Source organism: Diabrotica undecimpunctata, chromosome 1 (genome assembly GCF_040954645.1).
Source record: "Diabrotica undecimpunctata isolate CICGRU chromosome 1, icDiaUnde3, whole genome shotgun sequence".
Classification (NCBI taxonomy): domain Eukaryota; kingdom Metazoa; phylum Arthropoda; class Insecta; order Coleoptera; family Chrysomelidae; genus Diabrotica; species Diabrotica undecimpunctata.
Window position 1 is genome coordinate 204,263,590 of NC_092803.1, and position 22,434 is coordinate 204,286,023.

Below are 22,434 nucleotides of genomic sequence, written 5' to 3' on the forward strand. Positions count from 1 at the left end.
GCAAAATATTTAAACAAATATTCTATTGGTATAGTGTATTTTAAGCAATTGACAACCATGGCATTGTGCAAACAACACATCCACTATCAACTCATATATTTGAAAGAATTTTGTAACTACATCATTTTTGAAGGAAATCAGTTTTTTTGTCTTGCTGTAAACTTTGCATTTATTGTTACCTTTTCAAAAAACGAAATAGCAAACTAAAACATAAGATTTTTTAACTTAAGAAGAATATCTTTTATTAAAGCAACAAAAGAAGAAACATATTAAATATTATTGTTCTTATCACATATATAGAGGACCACAACAGTTAAAACAACAAGTAAAGTATGGCTTTACAGTTACAATATCCAAACCAAAAAAGCACGACCCATTGTTAATTACAAAAGGTAGTCAATCTGTTTTTGTCATTTTTCGTCATAAGAATTCATAATATCGATACACTTCGATAATTTCGGCATACATGTGTCGTCTCTCGGCCTTTTAGGCGATGAAGCGTGTTCCCTATTTGTCGAAAGGCTTCTTTAGCACTGCTTAACATTACATTAATATTTATGTTTGGATATTTTGCATAATTCTGCTACCTCTGGGGACAAGAAGTGATCGGTAACAGACTTAATGACCTCATAAAGAAGCGGCACTGAAAAGATTGTCTAATGTAATAATTGTATGAAAATATCAAGTTTAATACATCAAAAAAGTTGTAGTCATGTACACTTATGTAAAGTTTTATTTACTTAATCCATAAAATATTAATAACTGTAATTTAACACAAATAAAACTGTTCTGAAGCTATTTTCTTGTGGCATTTTAAAGTAATTACTATTTAAATGGGAATAAGCCACAATTAAAGGTTAAAGTACGTTTATTGACGTTTCAATTTCCACTTCGGAAATCGTTCTCAAAATACAAATTGTTTGTATTTTGAGAACGATTTCTGAAGTGGAAATTGAAACGTCAATAAACGTACTTTAACCTTTAATTGTGGCTTATTCGCATTTAAGTAGTAATTACAAATAAAACTGATCAAAATAAAAGAAAAAAACACTTTTTTATAATTGCTGTATAGTGGCGCCGAAATTAAATGGGGAATTTTAGCTTCTCAATTTTTGAGAGCACTACAATTTAAATGGAGTAATAAAACTCCACTTATTACCAAAAAGCATCATATGTAACTTAAAGGTAAACGTATCCTTTTTGGTGCCTTATAAAATGGGCTAAAAAATCAAAAAGTATTGACTGGGTCGTCCCTTCAAAGACCCTGACAAACTAGGAAATCGTTATCATCATTATGTATATATATTACAACTAATAGAAGAAGTAAAGAAAATTAAAGAAGAAACCTTAAAAAAACCAATAAAGATAAAAGGAATTACGTGAATGACCTGAGAACACAATAGAGCATCATACGAAATGTGGTAGGAAAAATACTACAAAGCAATAAACAAAGAAATATAATAAAAGCAAAACATGAAATAATACAAAGATGGAAAGAATACTCTAAAGAAATGTACTCCAAACACGAAGCAACACCAGATATAGACGAAGAAAATGAAATATAGGAGTTAAACGTTAGCACAGATGAAATTCATCACCATCATCATCAGCCCATAGTCGTCCACTGCTGAACATAGGCCTCCTCAAAAAACCTCCATTCAGATCTATCTTGCGCTGCTGCAATCCAGTTGGTACAAATCCTCTTTATGTCGTCAGTCCATCTTGTGGTCTTCCCGGGTTTCGTCTATCCGCTCTCGGTCTCCAATCCAAGATTTTTTTGGTCCACCTATTATCATTCATTCTAGCGACGTGTCCTGTCCACCTCCATTTAATTTTGGCTATGTGTTTTATAATGTCTTCTACACCACCTTTTCTACGGATTTCTTCGTACAGAAATTACTAAAAAAGAAATACAAAACACATTGAAACAACAAAAAAATTACAAAGCTGCTGAAAGTGACAACCTCATCATCATAAGTGGCTCGACAATCCGTTGTGGATCTTGGCCTGCTCACAAAGAAATCGCCACTCCTGTCGATTCCTGGCAACTTGCCTCCATCTTCTACCCTTAGAATCTGTAGGTCTTCTTCTACATCATCAATCCATCTCATTCGTGGTCGTCCTCTGCTTTTTGTGCCCTCTGGTTTTGAAAATGTTAATCTCTTCGTGTATTCGTGATCTGACATCCTAGCAATATGTTCAGTCCATTTAAGTCTCTGCACTTTAACGAATTTCACAATATCTAGATCGGTATAAAGCTGATATAGTTCAAAATTGTATCTTCGACGCCATAGCCCATTTTCATTTACGGCCCCAAAAATCTTTCTAAGAATTTTTCTCTCAAAAATACCAAGAAGTCTTTCATCATTTTGAGGTGAGGTCCACGTTTCAGCCCCATATATCAAAACCGGTCTTATTAAGGTCTTGTATATATTAAGCTTTACTGCAGGTTTTATATTTTTATTTTTTAAATATTTTTGAAAACCGTGAACCTGTTTGCTATTGGTATGCGTCTTTTTATTTCGTCGCTTGTCGTGTTTGTTGTGTTTACTAGCGATCCAAGATATGTAAATTCTTTGACTTGACCTCTTAAAGGTATGGTTGTTAATTTGAATTCTCTGTTGGATATTTCGAGGGTTGTTAGAAACCAACATATATTTGGTTTTTTCCTCGTTTACCACAAGTCCTAATTGACTTTCTGCGTCCGCAAGCCTTGTAAAACACTGCATCATGTCTCTCATACATGTCAGCGAATGCGAGAATTTGCGTCTATCTATTAAAAATAGTTCTATTCTTTCTAATATTTAATTGTCTGATTGCCTTTTCCAAGGCAATATTAAATAGGAGACACGCCAACGCGTCCCCCTGTCTTAGATCATTATTAATGTCAGAGTTTTCTCCTTCAATTCTAGCGCATGAGCTTACGTTTTGCATTGTTAGTTGGGTCAACTTAACTAATTTAGGTGGGATCCCAAAGTCTATCATTGCATTACATAATTCAGTTCTTTTCACACTATCATAGGATGCTTTGATGTCAATGAAGAGATGGTGTGTATCTATGTTATATTCTAGTGACTTTTCTAGAATCTGCCTATGTGCTTGAATTTGATGTGTAGTTGACTTTCCAGCAGTAAATCCGCATTGATATTGGCCAACAATATCGTTTGTAAAATGTTTAAGTCCTTCAAATAATACATTGCCGAAGATTTTATACGCAGATGCTAACAGAGTACTGCCTCCCTAGTTCTTACACTCCAGTTGATCACCCTTTTTATGCAACGGACATATTATTCCCTTTAGTCACTCTTCTGGTACCAATTCATTCTGCCATATACGTACTATTAGTTTATGGATTGCTGCAAAAAGTTGATCACCACCTTTTTTTATATATTTCCGAACAGATTTCATCGATTCCTGGGGCTTTATTGTCTTTGAGTTTTAGGATCGCATTTGACACTTCTTCTCTTGTTGGGTCTTCACTATGTAGTTGATGTTGTAGATTTTGTTAATTTTCTATGTTGTAACCTCATGTAGAATTTCACCGTTAGTGTCTTTACAAATTTTTAATCGTGGTTTAAATTCTCGACGGCTAGTATTTACGGATTTGTAGTATTTGTAGTAAACTTTGTATCTCACTGAGAGTGTTCTGTTCGTATTCCCTCTTCTTGCGTCGATGGATACGTTTTTCCTCTCTTCTAAGACGTCTATACTCTTCTTTTTTTCTCTGTGTCCAACCTGTGTCAATGGTTTTTTGATATGCTGCGTTCTTTCTATTTGTGGCCATTTCGCACTCATGGAAGGGACAACCTACCGATAGTTAATAAAAGCCGATGCAAACGAATCAGCAGAAATCTTAAAAATATTATGTAACAAGATATGGGCCGACGAGACGCTAGCAAAGAAATGACCCAAGGATAATTATAATCATTAAGATACCAAAAAGGGCGCTTTAAGTAAATGCGAGAATTGACGAGCAATAACAATAATAATAACGAGATCATATTGAACATACTGAAGACAGAGGTAGACAAGAAACTAAGAAAAAATAAGAAGCTAGACAAGAAACAATATTCCTGTTATTGCTGTGTATATTTTCTTTCTTTAACTAATATTAAAGGTATTTAAATTCAGTATTTAATTAGAGATAGCGCTGTATATTTGTTTGATTAGGGAAGATATTGAAATTGGCTAAAACAAAAATTTTTATGCCACAATAAAAAAGAAAAAGTATTTTATTCGCAGAATATAAAAAAACTCTGCACTGTCAACACTACGTTTATTACAAACATAACTCTCGAAGATTACCGTGACGAAGAATTCCAATTATTCCCGGAGGAATCAATTTAAAGATTGGGCGATTATATGAATCGAGTTCATCAAGGTGAATTAATAGTCTTCCACTGTAAATTAGTAATCTTAAGAGATTAAATTAATTGGAGCAATTCATTATATCTAATAAATTCCAGAAGCACGTAGGTATAATCTGTGGTTTATGACAAAACTCCTTTTAATATTACGGCTTGCACTTAAAGATGGGACTGTAATTAATATTTAAGTGTATAAAAAGTTAATAGCTTAACCTGATATTAACGGTAAATTTAGCGTATTACAGCTTTGTTAAATTTTTTTCTTGTTGCATGAATTTTCAGTAAAGTTGAAGTCAATTGTTCATTTTCCTTACCATTTATTTATTTTTTGTGAAACTACTTTTTTGTGGAATGTCTAAGTTAAATAGTATGTGTTTTATGGGATTAAGCTACAATTATTGGTTGTGATTGTGATAATAATCATGTTTTTAAATAACTAATATTTGAAGTATCGATTATAAATCCGGAAATCGTTCTCAAATAAGGTTTTTTTATAACTTATGAAAAATGTATAGTCAAAGTTTTTGTTATTGGTTATGTCATCTTAAAATTGACATGCTTGACCTAGATGTTATAGGCAGACAGTACAAAGTTGCTGCAATAAACTTTGAGGGTGGTGTTTTTACCGTTGGAATATCCAATTTTGACTGTTATTTGTGTATTCTATGTTATATGTGTATGTAAAAATATTGTATCCTAGTGATGGTTGAGTAAAATTGTGTGGTGTGTGTTGCACATGTGTAGTGTGTAAGATTGTAGATGATGTTTTTTAGACCTCCTATTACTCCGCTGCTCTTGATAAATTCTTGTTGTTGACTTATTGTAAGAAGCCTTTCCAATCATAAGTACTACTATGACAAACTTAATAGGATACCATTAATTTGCAATTTGTTTCATATTTTCATTACTAAATAGAGCAGTTTATTATCGTACTCCTTATGCTGTATAGTAGAGTGGATTATTAGCTGTCGAGTATTTACCGATAATCTAAAACAGTCTCATATTATATATTTTATACCATAAAAAAAAGTAAGAGAAAATCATTGAAACAGGGGTATCTACTAAGGAGAAACTAAACAATTTAACTAAGAGGATCAGAGAGATAGACGAGGGAAGACAAATAAATGGAACAGATAAATTCAAGTATTTAGGAACCATAATATCGAACCAGGGAACAACAGAAGAAGATATAAACAACAGACTGAGACAAACAAGAAACTGTATAAGACAACTAAACTCAGTGTTGTGGGATAAGAACATTACGATAAAGACAAAAAAGAGAATATATAATACCCTGACAAAAAGTATCCTGACATATGGGTCCGAAAACTGGACAATAAACAAGAGAAATAGAGGTAGAATAAGAGCAGTAAAAATGAAGTTCCTGAGGAGAAGCTGTAGACTTACAAAAAGAGACAGAATTGAAAACGCAGAGATTAAGCGGAGAATGGGAGTGCAATCAGACATAATCGACTATATAGAGGAGAAGAGACTATCCTGGTACGGCCACGTCAGAAGAGCGGACAGAGGACGCTGGATAAACAAAATCACAGAATGGAGCCCGATTGGAAGAAGAAAGAGAGGAAGACCCCGAAGGTCATTCAGAGATGAAATCAACGAGGCTATGGAGAAAAGAACCCTGCGAGATGGAGACTGGAATGACAGGGAAAATTGGAGAAAACGGTTGAGTGAAGGAAGACAGTGAAAACTGTGGAAATCCTTAGTAGTAGTAGTAGTACTAAGAGGATCAAAGAAATCTTCTTCTGTATGTGCCGTCTTCTACCGAAGGTTGGCGACCATCAAACGATAGGTTTCTCTGTTTTGTGCCGCATGTATTATGTTCGCGGCTTCTGGTATTTGAAACCATTCTCTCAAATTTCTCTGCCAGGATTTCTTCTTTCTACCCAAACCTCTTCTACCTTCAATCTTGCCTTCCACGATAAGCTGTAGCAGACTGTACTTATCATTACGGAACACATGGCCAAGGTATGACGCTTTCCTCCTTTTAACAGTTGTTAACAATTCCATCTCTTTACCCATTCGTCTTTATACCTCTGTGTTGGTCACTCTGTCTGTCCAAGGTATTCTCAGTATGCGTCGATACAGCCACATTTCTAGAGCCGCTAACTTCTTTATATTTGCTGCTGTTAACGTCCACCCTTCAACTCCGTAAAGTAGCGTAGAGAGTACGTAGCATTTCGTGGCGCGCCATCGGAAGTTAACGCTTAGGTGGCGGTTGCTTAAGAGCTTACTCATTTTGATGAATTTGGATCTTGCTATTTCAATTCGGATCTTAATCTCTACATCTGGGTCCCACTTATCATTTACTGTATATCCCAGATATTTAAATCGGTGTACTCTTTCAATACATTCGGGTTCAATATTCAGGTCGATATGTTGAATGTTCTTTTTACTGATCACCATAAATTTAGTTTTCTTTCTATTGATCTTCAGTCCAAATTGGTTGCCAATTGTATTTACTCTATTTAGCATCATCTGTAAATCTTCGATATTATCGGCCAGTATAACAGTATCATCTGCATATCGAAAATTACTTATTGGTACGCCATTAATCTTGATGCCTTCGTTGTACTCTTTCAGTGCCTCTAGAAATATTTGTTCCGTGTACAGGTTGAAAAGCAGTGGCGAAAGAATACAGCCCTGTCTAACCCCTCTCGAAATGGTTACGTTTTCACTCACCATATGTCCATTCTTCATGTGGGCTGTTTGATTCCAATATAGATTTTTATAATCTGGATGTCTTTAGTGTCAAGTCCTGTAAGATGTAATAGTTCTATGAGTTTGTCATGTTTGATAGTATCGAATGCTTTCTCATAGTCAATAAAATAGGCGTAAATATCTTTCTGTTGATCCAGACATTTTTGAATCAAGACTTGTACTGCAAAGAGCGGCTCTCGAGTTCCAAAACCGCATCTAAAACCGAACTGTGTTTTACTTATGCTGTGTTCTAATTTTGCTCGTATTCTGGAATGAATAATACGCAAGAATACTTTAAGGGTGTGACTCATTAAACTTATAAGGCGATATTCACTACACGTCTTAGAATTCGATTTCTTGGGAAGGGGCACAAATGTAGATTTCAACCAGTCCGATGGAATGAATCAAAGAAATAAAGAGAGAAAAGAAAAGAAATAAATATAAAATATAATATATATATATATATATATATATATATATATATATATATATATATATATATATAATTACTAATTACATGTATATTCTATTTGTTTGAGAAATATTAGGCGCGAAAATCTGGTTTATTATGACCGGTTAGAGTAGTAGTACTCAGAACCTGCTTGTCAATGGACCAAATCAGGGACCCCATACACGTATAACAATTTAAAACACCGTTATATAGCATTGTAATTTATAGTCTTTTGATAAAAAACTGTAATGTGAAAAAATGTATTATCACAAAGATTTAATATATAAAAAGTTTTTCGTTCAGAGGTAAAGATAGGTTTAAAGCAAAAACCAAATAAAACGATACGATCTTCAAAATTCAATACATTGAATTAATAATGAACTGCAATATTTTTCTTCTCAGTTAAATTTGTTGGTTAAATTGCGGTGTTCATTTTTCAATCAACAATTAGCGTTTTTTTTAACATTTATATGGTTTTTGGTACATTTTCGAAGTATTTTATATGCATGTTTGATTAAGTCTACTTTAGTCACTTTTTGATATATTTTATAGAAGAATATGTGTATTTGCTATAAGAAGAATGTGCAACATATCTTTACCAAAGAAGATTTAAGTCAGTATATGAAACAAATAGGTAAGAAAACAAATGTAGAACAAAACGATTTCCAGGCAAACACATCAATAATCATGGGATATGTTTAATTCTTTTACTTTCTTAGATTACTTTAATAGGAAATATGTTTTTTTCCAATTCTACTCTCTCCTTGTATGTTGCCTTGTATTATCATCTGAAATAACAAATCATCTTAGCTTCTCTCATCACATGAACTAGATACTATTGCCTTCTGTATAAATTGTATTTATTATTTTATTAGTCCAATTTTAATTTTTTTTTGTTTCTATAAGAGTTTATGATTAAAAACAATAAAACAATAATATTATTAGCAACTATTCTTCATCTCGGAGTATCGGTTCACCATCTAACTTTTTCAGACTTGGTAATCTTTTTGCAGCTTCAGCTTCTTCGGTACTTTTATGTAGAGGATTGCCAACAAATAGTAAATCTTCCAGAGATGGTAGCTCAGATAATTTTGTAAATTCTCCCCCAAAAAAAAAAAAAAAAAAAATTCATGAGAGTAAAATTTTTGTTTATAAAATGATAAAAAAAATGAAAAGAACAGAAAAAATTACCATCCACTTAACAACACTGGGACGATATTGTAACCCTAACCGTTGTATAAAACAACAAACGTCAGATGAAAGTGACCATATGAAAAGGTTAAGAGAGTCAATGTTATTAAGGGAGAATAAAAACATATCTTTACTTAACGGAGTATAATGTTTATTCTTACAGAATTTTCATATAAAAATGATTGCACGACATTAAAGATTCACGACATCAGAACCACACAGCGTTGCCAATACATCAGAATAGTTAGTGAGGAATTTTTAAAATGTCAACTATTTGTCAAACTATTATATTAACAGTAAATACAATTAGTTTTAAGACTACTTCAACACACTAAAATACATAAGAAAACATTTTAATACAAAATTATATACTCTAAATTTTAAACTTACCTCTTTTAGAGCATTAATAGTAAAAACGTCCCGCCATTATTTCTTGTTCAAAATAATCTATCTTATAAGAAAGCAGGTTTCTACAGACTATTTAGTTGTTTTGGCATAGAATAATCAGAATACACAACAATAATTAGTTTTTAAAGCTATTAATTTAAATTTAATGTATTTATAAATACAATTTATTAATATATAATATATTATGATTAAATTGTGTAAGAAATCAAAACATAAACAAAATTCTTACTCTTTTAAAAGCGGCAACACTTTAAACAATTTTGCGACACGCTGAACTGTCAAAAATTTGAAGTATTCCCGTATCACTTGCGTACAATTGTCTAATCTTTTTAATTAAAATTATTATTTTGTAGAATATTAAACTTAAAGAGTTATTTCATAAAATTTATATTATTAATAATAACGTTTATATTATTAATAATAAATGTTTTTGGTTATTTAATCAATATAATTCTAAAATTCCCAATGTAATGATGATTACGTTTTTCTGATTATTATACCATGTTGACACCTATGAAAGATCGAGCAGTTCCGTATGGGTTTCGTATTATTAGCTGTATTCTGGGAAGTCATGAAATTAACTTAAACCTGAAAATGAGATTGGTTAGATGCTACATCTTCTCGATACTGCTGTAAGGAGTAGAGACTTGGACTTTAAACAAGAGCAATATTGATAAACTAGAGGCCTTTGAAATGTGGATATACAGAAGAATTTTGAAAATACCTTGGACAGACAAAATAACAAATAGTGAAGTTCTTCAAAGAATGAACAAAGAACGGGAGCTGTTGATCGCCATCAAGAGAAGAAAGTTGGAATATCTTGGTAATGTGATGAAAGGGAAAAAGTACCGATTGCTCCAGTTAATTATCCAAGGAAAGATTCAGGGCAAACGAAGAGTGGGGAGACGACATATATCTTGGCTGCGCAATTTAAGAGACTGGTTCCAGTGCACATCTAATCAATTATTTAGAGCAACAGCTTCAAAGATACGAATAGCAATGATGATTACCAAACTCCGTAGCGGAGAGGTCACTTGAAGAAGAAGAATATTAGCTGTGTTAGGAAAATTTGTCTAAGGTTGACGTTCTGGAAATTTTAAATATAAGTGACGTCACTGTATGTAAATTGTGACGTGCAACGTTTTTACTTTGAAAAATGGTATATTTGTAAAGCGAATGTAAAGCGGATTATTCGATTTTGTGGAATTGTTAAATTTTGGAATTCTGGTATATTAAGTAACTTGAAAAACTGCTTGAACATTAGTGTGAACTTTTCTCAGTTCAGTTTTCAATCTACCGAAACAGTTGGTATAACAAGTTTTGTGGTTTTTATTTCTATAAACATATATTTCGTTATAACATTTAAAAATATTTTCTATTAAAGACGTTGAAACGCATATTTGAGAATGGACGATTTACTAATAAGATACAGTTCACCCGTAATTTGTCGATCCTTTTTTGACGTGGTTAATGAGAAAATAATCTCAAGTGATGATTATGCCGATGCTAAAACTTAATAATTTTCAGTCTTTTTATGAAAGTAACTTGAAGTAATAGGCACATTCTTAATACACTTTAATATTTTGACATGCAAGTCTGCACACATACACTAAAGTCAATAGTCATTCCTCGTTAATTTTTTATAAGGTTGCTCTTTGTTTACGTCTTTTATTCTTTTTTTACTATTTAGCCCAAAACCACACGAGATCGGCCTTTATTGTTAAAATTCAGCCAAAACTATAATTCAATAGTGGTGTCTACCTCGGTTCTCCGTTTTTTTTTATGCGGGGCATTCATAGGCGGGGGTGAGGATCCAATTTTACATGATGAGTCGTTTTATTTGTAGTGCAAGTATTTTTGAAGTCTACAAAAGAATTCATTAGAATGAAGAAAATGGTAAATATCTCTTTTTTTATTTTGTGATGTTACTTGTTGAGTTATTCCCATTAAATATATTCATCATCATCATCATCAATCTTTATGCGTTCACTGCTGGACATAGGTCTCCTTCAGCTCTTTCTATATGTCTCTGTCCTGTGCAACTTGCATCCAGTTACCGCTAACACGTTTTAAGTCGTCAGTCCATCTGGTTGGTAGGCGTCATCTGCTCCGTAATGCTTCTTGTCTTATCCTTCACTTTACAAGAAGTTTCATTATTGTTGTTTTCTGGTAATCTGACGTGTCCTGCCCAATTCCATTTTAGCGACGCGGTTTTTTTGATGGCGTCTGTTGTTTTTGTTCTACAACGTATTTCTTCGTTTGGGATTCGGTCTCTCAGAGAGACACCCAACATTTGGCGCTCTATAGCTCTCTGAGTTACGCGAATCTTGTTCACCACCTTTTTTGTAAGTGTTAATGTTTGTGCTCCATAAATGAGTACAGGTAACATACATTGGTCAAAGATTTTCCTTTTGAAGGATATGGGTAGGTCTGATTTAAATACATAGTTAAATTTACCACACGCTGCTCAGGCTAATATTATGCGACGTGGGAGCTTACATGTCTGATTAGATGTCTCTGTCCAGTTGAATTTTATGTCCTAACTACTTATTCGATGTAGTCTGCAATGCGATGTAGTCCTTCCCATCAACAACAATATTTCAATAAAGCATATTAATCTTTAGTCCGACCTCCAAGGAAGCGTGAGTTTTTCCTTGGTAGATGCATTCGACGAGAAGCTTGGCCAAAGCCTGGATAATTTTATTTTCATCTAGTTTGATCGCCTCGATTACTACTCCGTCATTGCCAGGAAATTTGTTATTTTTTTTTATAAACGTCCGTTTTGATTTCGTATGGAGTTATTTCTGGCATTAATTATGATCCCTGGTTTGTGATTTTGAGCAAGGGCTGATCTTGCCTTGCATTTCGCGATAAAAGGATTCGACGACCTCCAATATTTTGGTTATATCCGCAGTAATGTTGTGTAAAGATATTAAATAACATTAAAAGGCCGCACGAAAATAACTTCCGAACAATATTAAATAAACGAAATCCTTTAAGAGATAGTAGTAGAAGGATATACAAAAAAAATAAGCTACAGATTTAGAAATTTGTAATAACAGTACAATTTATTAACTAATATGCTTTTCTCTTATAGGAAATGTAGTAGATTCAGTAAATTAGTAGTACAATTAGTAGTACAATTATTAGTAAAGCACACTTTCGATGGTATCGCAAATTTCACAATTTTTTCTTGTCTGTTGATACTGAGACTAGATGTTTTACTATAAATTTACCTAACCAATATGTGTAAGTTCACTGTGTAACAACTTTTCATGCGTTGTTACTGCGTAGTTTATTTTTATATAAATGATAATTTAGATGAATTCGGATTCGGATGCATATCATGTTGTTTGTTATAACTGAATTATATGTATTGATAAATACATAAAACTTCCTCATTGCTCTTGATTTCTAAGTGTGCTAGAATCCAAATAGATAGTTAAACCAATTGACTTTAAGGATACAATAACAGCAATTATCACCAAAAAAAGTGTGGAAACCATTAGGAGAGACAGGAACAAGTAAGCTAACACAACGAGTAAAGAAGCAGTATATTGGTATCAATAAGGTTAAGATACTACATGTGAAGCTGTTTGAGCCCACAACGTACGTCGTCTGTAGGTAACATTAAAGTTATCAGCTACAAGCTGTTGGGTCGCTACTATTGGAGGTTTACTGGATTTAAGTCGGTTTGCTGCTAAATTTGGGAGTTATAAAATACAATTTATTTTTGAACACTCTTTCATTAATTCTTATGGTCTTCCTAGAACAGGCGAAGATGGGTAGCTGGAAGTGAGGAGTCAAAATATTGGAGTAGTCTTGATGCAGCCGCTAATCAATATCAATGCCATATTGAGCTACGTATCTACTATCTTCACATTTAGCTAGATGGATGCATAGTACTCTGCCGTATTCGGTGGTGTTCTCCAGCTAATTCCACAGAGCTTCTAGATAAGGGTATTTTTAGTAATTATCTCCTGTGTAGTTATTTTGCATTTTCAAAGTAATTCAATCAATTCAGAAGGTTCAATTAGGTCTAAAATCTGCTTATTCGGATAAGATATTTTGAAGAATTTGTGGCCCTACATAAAGTTGTTTCTGCAATTTACGGCAGCAGCTAAAAGACGATAGCTTCCAACTTTTTAAATTTCTTTACTTTTCTTAAGAGCTAGTAGGTTTCCAGTAGTTATGATGCATAAGCTTAATCATGTTTGGAATATCACTGAGAGACAAGATTAGAAACACCGAGATAAGACGTAGAACGAAGATTAGGGGTATTGTGGAAGAAATTGCAAAAATGAAATGGCGCTGGGCAGGTCACGTAGCCCGATATAATGACAACAGGTGGACACGGAGAATTCTAGAATGGAGAGCAAGGAGGACAACAAGAAGCATGGGAAGACCTCAAAAAAGATGGGTAGATGACATAAGAGCAGTGGCAGGCAAACAGTGGATTAGATTGGCGCAAGATAGAGAAAGATGGAAGCAATTGGGAGAGACCTACATTCAGGAGTGGATGGAAAATGGTTGACAAAGAAGAAGAAGAAGATGATGTATAATTATAAATTAACTCATCCATTTTCTTACTCTTTGAGCGCATTGCAACAGGACTAAAATGTATCTTGTCAAAACAAAATTTAAACTCAAACCAGTTCTATTTAGTTCCCTTTTTGACGTGACAACGTCTTAAATTAGGTTGTGGCTCGGAGTCATTTAAGAAAAAGTGTAACGCCCGCTCACGTCTGTTACAGTGAGTCACCGAACGAGAGAGAGGCCCGCCGGACCGGCGAATGCCTTGCGTCTCTCTCCCACTCAAACATGATCGGTCCGCTGCGCGCGGCACTAGAGAATTAGGCGCGTTGAATCGCTCAAGTTGAAAATCGTTGAAAGTATCGTCAGCTGTGTCTGTAGTGAAAATGTGGAGTGCTTACAGTGGTGCCACATGAAGTCAAAGAGAAATCGTTAGATCGGGAAAAATAAATCGTGAGAAATCGTGAGATTTCGCTACAGTCGAAAGAACTGCGTTTGTGCGTTTAATAATTGCGTATTCACCTTATATATAAAAAATGTTGTGGTTCCCCCAAAACAGATTGTTACTAAAATAGAGAAGGTCCTATTTTAGGGGGAACCACCAGTATCAGATATAATTTTAGGAAATTACCTAGGGACCTATATTCTTTTATAATATTGCTATGGATTTATCCATTTAATATTGAGCAATGATTGTAAACATTCTTTATAGTTTAAACTTCAATGAAAATTATTAACTGTGTCTAAAGACATATATGATATGAGGTATTTTACCCAAGAGTATTAAGTATAATGAATATACATAAAAACATAATTTTGTTTTCTTAGGATTTAACATTTTGTCAGCACATTATCTCAAATTCACACTTAAATCAATATGTTTTTACTATTAGGTCTGTTGAATGTTTGTTCTTTACACAAAATTTAGTCTATACTTCATATTTATTAAAGGCGGTAAAATATACATTACAATTCAGTTGTTTATAAACCACTTTCAAAGCATAAAGAACCTTTTAAGCTTTGTTTATATTATTTTGTGTATATTAATTGAGTTAATTGGAGTAGCCCACTTTGATACAAAAATACAGTCAATTTAAGGATATTTCAAGGTGACAATCTAAAAAAAGCTGATTTCCTCCCATGCATTTTATTAGAAACACTTGAAATTTAAAAAAAAATTAAAAATCGTAAACTCGTTTCTAAATTTCATGAAATGTACGTATAATCTTGATTGCGTATCAAACGTTTCTAAGTCAACTACGTTAAAAGGAACAACCATCGACTTGACTTTCGCAAGACACATTACAGCAGAAACACTTCCTTTCATTTCATATTTCTCCTATCATCGTCCTATCCTCAACAAAATCACTCAAATAGAAATTAGTTAAGTTTAAGTTTACATGTACAATGTTTTAGTAAACAAAATATATTTCTATAGTTAAAATTTGTGCAATTCTTATTTTCATTCAATTCCTTGTTCCTATTGTGCAATTTAATAATATTCATATCAATAAATATTCTACCGAGAAAAAGACGTTGTCACGTAAAATCTTCGCCCGTAAAACCGACTTTACAGGCAACCGATTTTTTTTATATTTTTTTGGTATGTTTATGTGCTTTTTTTGCCACGTGGAGTTCTAAATAGACACTATACTGCTAGCTCACTAGACGAGTAATAAAAAGTGAACTTTTCGAACGGACATGTATTCCCATGTAGTGGGAATATTTCACTATAGGTTTTTTGTACATACAAGATGGCAATTTGTAAAATTTTGGGGGTACTATATTAGATTAAAATAGATGTTAGTAGAAGAATCATAAAGTCAGATAACAAAGAGAAACTGAATCGGCTGCAATTAAATCAAGATTGTTTTAATCATTTCTCAAGAGAAATGCTTTTTATATCTTTCATTTTAATAAATTTGAATCAAATAAGTTTTACTCGAATTTAGACAAATAAGAACCGTCAAACCAACAAATAGTCCGTGTACCTCACTGTGTGTTCCTAGTATAGTAGTATTGTAGAAGGATGGATAAAGTTTTTGTATTAACTACCGCTAGCTGAATGAGCTATTAATATAATATAGTTACATAATGCTCAGAATGATATATTAGATACTCTCTCCGGGTCCCTCAAAACTACGGTCCATCAAAAAATCTTTCTTATTTTCATTGGTTTTAACTTTTGTTTTGCGTAATATTATATCATAACATTCATAAACACTTTAATAATAATATTATTTAAAAATAGTTTTAAATGTATTAATATATTTCCCTTTATTTTTTTGCCGCACGCCTCTGTTATTTTAACCGTAGGAATTTCGAACGGTGCGCTAGGCTGGCCATATTTTATAAAGCTGGTGATGCTTCTAATAGTCAAAGATCTTAGTCTCCTATTCTTTTTGTTGTTTTCTTTCTCGTTTTTTTATTATTTTTATTTGACTGTCGTCCTTTGACAGCGCCCCGGCCCTGCAGCTACTCAGCCGGTTCAGTTCATCACCACCGGTTGCTGCTTACGACTTTCGATAGTTTCGTTAGGGTGAATACCCTTCTTAGTTTCGTTGACAAGTCTATGTGACATAAATAGGTAAGAAAAATACGTTCAGGAGATTGTGTGAGATTTAGAGATCTTTTATAATTCGTTGCAAAATAGTTGGGGGAAATGACCAACATTCTACGAAAACATTAGCTAGCATTGGACATGCGTTGATGATTTCAAATTTTGTTAAAATTAGACATAAATGTGGAGATGGTTGGTTCCGGACCAGGTAAGCACTATTTGCACTGAGAATTTTTTATCCTTAACATTATTCAGTTTATACGCACATCAGCTAAATGCACCCCGACACGGAATAAAATAAATGCGGAATAACTTAATGTAAGTAGATACGCAGATGATATAGTAATTTTATCAAACAGCATTAAAAGCCTTTAGAATTGCAATGACTAAAAACAATTTTTTAACAATGAGAACATTTTTTTGTATTAACCATCTTAAATTAGAACTAAGGCAAGAATGATGAATGCCATATTTGAACATTACATTTGTATGGAGTAGAAACATGAACGCCAAAAATACCAACAATGAACAAACTTGAAGCACTAGAAATGTGGACACAACGACGAATGTCCTAGATTATTTGGACACACACTTAACACCAAAAAGTTAAGAAAAGTCAACAAGAACCTAATGTCAATATATAATGTGAAATAAAGGAAAATATATTCTTTGGTGCATATATTGAAGCGTTTGTTACGGTGATTGATGGGTCCGATAATTCCAATTTGACACAAAAAAATATAAACGGTTAATTTTTTTTCTATTATAAAAGTTTTTGTTATAAAAAAATGTTTCTAATACAAACGTGAAATAATAATTTATTTAAATAAAATACGACCTGTTAACGCATTGCAACGTAAGAGAGAGCAAGTAATAAAATATCTTTACAAACGCAGCAAAAAGTATTTAGTAAAACATTCCAAGAAGAAACAGCCATTACTCATATCGTGAAAAGTAGATTGGACCAAATATGTAGAATATTTCTATTTCTTTTATTCCTTCTTGGCCAGGTTACAAGGCTCGCGTGAACAGTCCGTATATTTTACTATATTATGAATTATTTAGTAAAGTGCTATAGATAAGTCCTGACCCCATAATTCAAAATCTATTTTTCTTATATAGGCCATTTTCAACGTTTTGTTCGAAGTAGTAATACAATATATGTCCAAAAAGTAGTTTTACTTTATTTATTACAAAAAAAAATATTATAAATATGTGTGTTTGTGCTATTTTATTTATTTATTTATTTATTTATTTGTGTCAAATTAAAGGAAATGGAGAAGTTGAAAGTTACTAAATTTATTCAGTGTATACAGTGTATATGTATACAGTGTAAATTCTGAAACATAAAATTCGAGAAGGTTTGCGCTTAAAGTTATAGTTTACTAGAAAAATTAAAAATTCTTAAAAAAAACAAAATGGCGGACATTTGAAAAAATTGTTCAAAAATTGAACTTTTTTTTCGATTTTTTTCAGACATAAAAATTTGTTTAATATTTTTTTTTTTTTGTCAAATTGTGGCAAACTTTAATAGAGAAAACTAAAATTTTCTTTTTTTTACATCTAAGATAATGCGCACATACACAGATACGCGAACACGAGTACTAAAAGCGGCACAGATCACAATGGCTGGACGCTGTCGAAGGCATAGCTTCCACTACTGTAGGCACTATTATGAACGGTTTGAACGGATCCAAGGGATCATATTATCGCTTCAACCACTTCGTTTGTTGGTTGTGGAGAAGATTGTATGCCAGGGTGTTAGGATGCACTCACAACCTGTTTTGATATTGTGCAGAAATTCTTTTGCACTCATCAGAGACTGTTAGTACCTACATATCTCTATGTAAGGCCTCATTCTGGATATACCAAGGAGCATCAGCGATTGTTCTTATTGTTTTAGATTGAAATGTTTGTATTTTCATAACATTAGATTTGCTAGCTGATCCCCAGAGCTGCAAACCATATGATCAAACGGGTTTTATTATAAGTTTGTATATAAGCAGCTTGTTGTCGGTCGATATGTGTGAGTTTTGACGTGACAACGTCTTAAATTAGGTTGTGGCTCGGAGTCATTCATGAAAAAGTGTAACGCCCGCTCACGTCTGTTACAGTGAGTCACCGAACGAGAGAGAGGCCCGCCGGACCGGCGAATGCCTTGCGTCTCTCTCCCACTCAAACATGATCGGTCCGCTGCGCGCAAAGCACTAGAGAATTAGGCGCGTTGAATCGGTGCGTGCTTCCGTGCTTGTGTCTCTGTCATTCTCGGTTTCTCGAGCGTTCTTGGCGTTCAAGACACATTACAGCAGAAACACTTCCTTTCATTTCATATTTCTCCTATCATCGTCCTATCCTCAACAAAGTCACTCAAATAAAAATTAGTTAAGTTTAAGTTTACATGTACAATGTTTTAGTAAACAAAATATATTTCTATAGTTAAAATTTGTGCAATTCTTATTTTCATTCAATTCCTTGTTCCTATTGTGCAATTTAATAATATTCATATCAATAAATATTCTACCGAGAAAAAGACGTTGTCACGTAAAATTTTCGCCTGTAAAACCGACTTTACAAGCAACCGATTTTTTTTTCAGCATCCAGTGAAGTTTTCTGTATGAAATTCTTAGTTGTAGTCTTTTCGTTCATATATGTTTGGTCCATGTTAATTGTTTGTCTAGATGAATGCCTATGTATTTTACGTCACCTTTTTGGAGTAAAGGAAGTCCATCGAGGTTAACTTGTGGACATATACCTTTTCCTAGAGTAAATGTAATATGTGTAGACTTGAATGTGTAGTAAATGTAATATGAGGAATATACTTTAATTCTCCAAAGATTAAATCATTCATTAGTTTCGATGTAGTAAGGTTATTGCTTGTTGGTAAGTTACCTGTATATATCAGGTACAAGAGCGGTCCGAGCACACTACCCTGAGGTACACTAGATATGATGGGGTAGAGTTTTGTATAGGCTTCACTATACCTCACTAGATATCTTCTTTCTGTAAGGTATGATTTAAGCAGTTTGAAGTAACTGTAAGGTAGGTCTTTTGTCGACTAACGCGAAAAATTAAAATTCTCTTCGTTAACAATTGAAAAGCCTCAGAAGTAAATATCTTGAGGTTCCACTTTAAAATCCTCGCCATTACGTGATATAAATATGTATGCTGCGGATGTTAAAATTATTAGGTTCTGACTGCTATATATTTTCGACATCATTTATTAGAATTACCACATTTGCTACCTAGTGATAGCTACTAGAATGCGATTAGTACCACAAACAAAAATACGTTGTGCAATTCGTTTGAAAATACCTGAACGACATTCTTGGAGATTTATTAGGGAAAAATTTTATAATTATATGACCTTCACCTAGTATTATCCGATATGAATAAAGATTTATCTAGAATCTTTTTATTGAAAGTTAAAAACCAAATTTAATGAAAATTAACATTAATTTTAATTAAAAACACGTTTATTGTCACGTTTTAAATTTCAAATTTAGCAATCGTTATCAAAATACAAATTATTCTAATGTTTACTTTATTTTAATGACGATTTTTTAATAAGAAATCAAAAGTCAAATTAGAAAAATTATAAGTCTTTCACGCTGGAAGTCTCTGGATATTGCTTGTCCTGACATGGTCTTCATTGTAATCACCTCTTTGTCCATCGACAGTCTTTCATTCTCGCTACGTATTCTGCCCATCTCCATATTAGATTTATTAATCTGGTCATACGTTCAATAATGTCAGTTATACTAGCTCTTTTTCGTATATCTTGATTTTTAATTTTTTCTTAGCATGGATCGTTCCATTTTTCTCTGTATTACTCCGTTGACGTAAATGTATTATAAAAGTTTATAATTATTTAAACCAACATTTTTAATTGTCTCAGTGAGTTCATGTACCATCTCTTTTGTTGTTTCTATATCTTCAGCAGAGACGTAAGTTGTTTAGGTATTCACGTTAGAAAGTTTACTCATATATATTTAAAAAATATATACCGTTGTTCATTAGTACTAGGATATACACCTCCAACAAAAAAAATTGTTTAAAAAAATGCTAAGGCAACTCGCATCCCTAAAAATAAAAAACCTGTCAGTGCTTTTAAACGAGTACAATAAATCTACAAAATATTTAAGATATTTCATTATGATACAGTATTTCATTGTTGATAGTTTATATTATATCACTCAACCTTTTGTATCTATGTTGTTACATTTCTTTTTTCTCATACACCGTTTTAACATAGTTTCGGCTATCTCCTTTTTGCAAAATCTTTTAGGTTCATCTCTCTTTCTTCTATTCTTCTAATTGCAGGACTGCATTCCTAAGTTTTAGGATCTTGTGCAATTTTCTTATTCTTTACAGCTCTAGAGCCTTTGATTGATTTTGGCTTTCCTTAAAGATTCTTCTAGCACTCTTCATTTATAGCCAGTTTTTCCATGTTTTTATTCCCAAAACCGCAAATTTGATTCCACATCGTCTATAAATCTTAGTCTTCGTCGTTGTTTCATAAGTTTTTGAAACATCGATTTTCAAATCAGATCTCCATCTTTCATTCTTAAGACATACTCCATACATTTAAATCTGCTAATTATAATTGTTTTTATGATATTTGCAAAATTGGAGTAAAACAATTGGATATAAATATATAAAATATATAGAATTATATTAAAATCAAATGTAGGATAGAGAAAGCAAGATCTTTATTTCAAAAAATGACTACCTGCTATCTTTTGATAACTTTATCTAAATCTTCCATCTTAAGGTCCTTGTGAAGGACGACATTTCTTATTTACTAAGGAGCATCAATGATGTTTCTTAATACTTTATTCTGGAATCTTTGGATGATCTGAATATTACTTGAATTGGCACAGCCCCAGAGTATTTTTTTTTTACCTCGCATTTTTAACAGATGGCCACCCTAATTGTTGAACATTTTTTCTCAGACAACTTTATATCAATATATAAAGAAAGAAATAAGCTTTAATTTGATATAAAAAAAACAAGCATGTACGTCATGAGTAGCAGATTTTATTTAAAAAATAAATGAACGAAATAAAATATTTGTCAAAAACACTTTTTGACTGGCAACCTATTATCAATGTATTCCCCTAATTTTAAATATAAGTAAAAATATTAGTTTGCTGAACAACATTATGAACGTAGTGATTCCGCAGTGGGATCTTGTACTTGTACTATAAGAACTGTGGTATTTTCACCTCCGGCAAAAGATCCCAAAGAAAATCCCGGAAAAATTAATTGTTTAGTTAATTTTTTCTGTAAATAAGTTGAATCTTACTATTATTTCGTGGGAAATATTTAAATTTTATTGATGAATGTATATTATTTATATAAATATACAGTAAAACCTCCCTTAACCGAAACCTTTTTAACCGAAACATCTTTTAACCGAAACGGCTGACAGTTTCAATAATTTCGTCAATAAAAAGTAAATGTTTGTCGCAAACCGTAAACAATTCCGTTAATTTCACTCACCAATTGATGTCTATGTGTGTTGGGAAATCACAAAAACCAAGAGCTCTAAAAGATATTTCCGAAAAGGCATTTTAAGGTATAGAAGCCAAAAAAGTTCATGGATGTCGACCACTTTATTTTTAGAATGGTTTGAAAATGAATTCGTCTCAATTGTAAAATCCTTTTTAAAATCAAAAAACCTTCTCATCACAGCATTGTTGCTTGTTGACAATGCTGTGATGAGACGCCCTCACCCTCAAAATCTACAAAATTGTGACAATTGTCAGATTTTTGCCACCGAATATCACAAGCTTAATCCAGCCGTTAGACCAGGGAGTCATAGAGACATTCAAGAGACATTATAGAGAAGCATTCTTAAGACATCTGTTATTACAGGAGACGAATTAATCCAAAAGTGTTCCCGAAATTCTCAAATCTTTAACAATAAAACATTTTTATTGGTGAGCTGAGTCGTGAGCCAAGATCAAATCTTCAACTTTGGAAAAATGCTGGAACAAACTTTTTGATAAGATTTTGATTGACGATCCTGAAGAAGAAAATGGTAAGAAAACGACAGAAGAAATTAAACCTTTCATTAAAAATTTGCCGGGACATGAAGAAATTAACTAAGAAGAGATACGTGACTGGTTAGCAGCTGATGACTCAGAACGTGAATTCATCGACCAGGACATCATTGATATGGTTCTTTATCAAGACAACCTGAG